This window comes from Helianthus annuus, chromosome 14 (assembly GCF_002127325.2).
Source record: "Helianthus annuus cultivar XRQ/B chromosome 14, HanXRQr2.0-SUNRISE, whole genome shotgun sequence".
NCBI classification, from domain to species: Eukaryota; Viridiplantae; Streptophyta; class Magnoliopsida; order Asterales; family Asteraceae; genus Helianthus; species Helianthus annuus.
Window position 1 is genome coordinate 166,546,115 of NC_035446.2, and position 3,172 is coordinate 166,549,286.

Consider the following 3,172-nt stretch of genomic DNA (forward strand, 5'->3'; position numbering starts at 1 on the left):
CATCGCCTTATGCCCGAGAAATGGGTTTCAGTTTCGTGCATATTTCTAAAACTTCCCCAAGACCACATCATTGTCTTTCGTTTAATAATTACCCTCCCAAGGAGACCCCTTCCTTTTTCTTTTGACATCGGTACTCATACATGTTAGTAGTGTGTACCTGGGGTTAATTTGCCTATTTGCACCTTTGCCCGCCTTAGCGTTCATCCTATTCTGCATTCACGGATCATCCTCTTCAAACTCTTAAGCTTACCTTGCACATAACATACTATTAGTTTCCTTCTACATACTTACATTTGCTTTTGCATTTAGGCCTCGATCGAGTCTTGGATTGTACGGGTTCTTGATTACGAGAGCACACCGGTTTGAGTTCAAGCATTTACTTTCTATTACTTGATTCTCTCAAACCAGGGCTCTGATACCAACTTGTTACGCCCTAATTCGTATTTGTCAAAAGTCGCAGCGGAAACACGTACCATAAAATTTCTTTCACTATAAATACCTCAACTTATTTAAGATTTAACTTTAACACAGTTCTTTCTCATAAATCCGTCATCCTCTTATTTACTAGTTAAAAACATAGCTTATGTTTACTACATTATGTACATCAACGTTTCCGTACAATCTCTCTAGTGACTCGATCTTCGATCTCCAATCCTTGGATATCCTCATGACTGGTACTACCTGCGCTCACCACATAAAATTTCACATCATTAGTACGCGTTATAAACATACAAGGTTTGTTCACGTTTACTTCTCGTTTCGTTAACTCTTTACATCCCAGCTTTCCCGTCCTGATCATATGATCCGTAGTGAGACTTCTTTGGTATTCCTGCGTTACACTTCATTCACCAAGCACGCAACTATTACCGTTAGTACTCAATTTCATTAGATGCATGCGTACATACCTTTCATACAAACTGATACATACCTTTACGGTCACAAATAGCAACTGTCCTACATACGAACCTGCATACATACGTACGTACCTACGTACGTGCATACCTAATTACATCCATTCCTACCTACATACATACATACCTACATTCATACATACATACATACATACATGCATACATATATACATACATACATACATACATACTTATTACATGCCTTCACACAAACCTACATACGTGCATACCTTCGTGTATGGATCCCCTCGTGAGCCCATATTCATCTAAACGCATACATACGTTCTACCTACCTACACACCAACATACATACATTTAAACGCAAAAGACATTCATACGTATATACCTTTCTTACATCTTTACATCCACGCATATGCTTATGCCTATCTTTATGCATACGTACATGCACCTCTACATACATACATACCCTTCCTACATCGTTACGTACATGCATACACTCGTACATATCTTTATACATGCATACATACACATCTACATACGTACATACTTTAACAAACACGTACTAGATCACGCGTACCTCTTACATAATCATACATCACTAACATGGGTCTTAGACTTAGCTTTATAGCCCATAAACATCTAAGGAACCATCAAAATCATGTTTGGAAAGTCCACCGTAGTCCACGGATATCAAACCGAAGCCCACGGTACATAAATTAACTTAAATAACAAGATTTCAGCTTTTGGGACTTGGGAAGGCCGTCGCCGACGCCCCTAGGGCCGTCGGCGACGGGCCTTGCATTTACCCGTAGCCCAAAAACCCGTAGACAGGTAATTAACCCGTCAGCACAAAAACTGGTTTTCTAGAGCCCGTCGGCGACACCCCCATGCCCGTCGGCGACGCCCTCTAGATTTTGCATTTTTCTGCAGCTCCGTTTCGTCGTCCGTACGCACTAAAACGCGCATAACTTTTGAACCGTTTACCCGTTTAACCTCCCGTTTCTTCCTACATGCTTGTAAATTCATATTCTATCATATGAACTTAAAATCCCACATCCGGATTAAGGAAATTCTTATCTTACGCTCTATTGACTTATTGTCATTTCCTAATTATTTGACCCGTTATGGGTATTTGCGCATTAATTGATCTAAGACTAGCAAAACCATACTTTCCACTTCCATACTTGTCCAAAACATTACACTAATCGTATAACTTGTTTCTAAACCACTTATTAAAATCGTTTACCCAAAATACCCATCAAGGGCATTTTGGTCAACTTAATCCCATCCTTTACGACATAAGACTACGACACATATTTGACCTCAACCATCATGTTTAATTAATCAAAACGCCATATCACCTAACCGAACATAAGAAGTGATTACAGAATCACTTACCTTATACGTCCGTGCTCGTATCCGATTCCTCGCCTTTTCTTGACCCGTTATCCTTTCATGCTTGAGTCCGTCACGACGTGATTCCTATACTTTCATTTCATCGAAACCACGCTCATATTAGCATACTCATTTGTACATGTAACAATCATATCATTCGCATAATTCATACTTAACTTTCCATAGTCATTACTATCAAACATTAAAACATCTAATCAACTTCATATCCTTTCCAACACACATAATTCATCGGGTAATCCAAATTAACACATATTTACCTATTCTTACCAACAACGATTTTCGCTAACATGCATACGACATAATTTGTCAACCACGATATTTAATATCTTCGAAATCCAAATTCATTATCACACATAACACATAATTAATGCCCACATACTCATATCTTCATAACGCTACATTTGACAACCATGTCTTATAAAAATCAAATTAGCATAATCCTAGCATCATCCTTGGTTAGTGAGGTTATATGCTATGTATATTTAGTACATGTTCACTTTTAACCGTAATTAAGGGACTAGTAGACCACATAGCAACCTCACCCGTTCAAACACAATGTACAAGCTCCTAATGCATAAATTTGACCAACATATACCTTCAACCCGAATTCATGTACGAATTCCATCTAAGGCACATTTTCAAGTTAGTAAACTACTACTTTCATCACAATCGCTTTTTATACATATAAACTTACAACTTGCATACAATTTCACTTTCTAACTTCATCTAGCAATTTCATCGAACACTTGGCGTGCGCACTAACATTTAAGCACATTGTACAAGCAATTTAAGCATATTCTCCCCATATTCACCTCATGAATCCTTTTATTCAAACAAGATCACATTTTCAACTTCATCATATTACTATCAAAACCTAATACGTA

General features: G+C 38.0%; 1 long non-coding RNA gene across 1 annotated transcript; it reads right to left on the reverse strand.

Annotated features, from left to right (window-relative positions):
• Nucleotides 1-470: 470 nt before the first annotated feature.
• LOC118486771 lies at nucleotides 471-2,537 on the reverse strand. Its single transcript, XR_004879833.1, has 2 exons — nucleotides 2,271-2,537; nucleotides 471-681 (listed from the first exon to the last, which is right to left on the reverse strand). It is a non-coding gene; the product is annotated as an uncharacterized LOC118486771 (long non-coding RNA).
• Nucleotides 2,538-3,172: the final 635 nt, after the last annotated feature.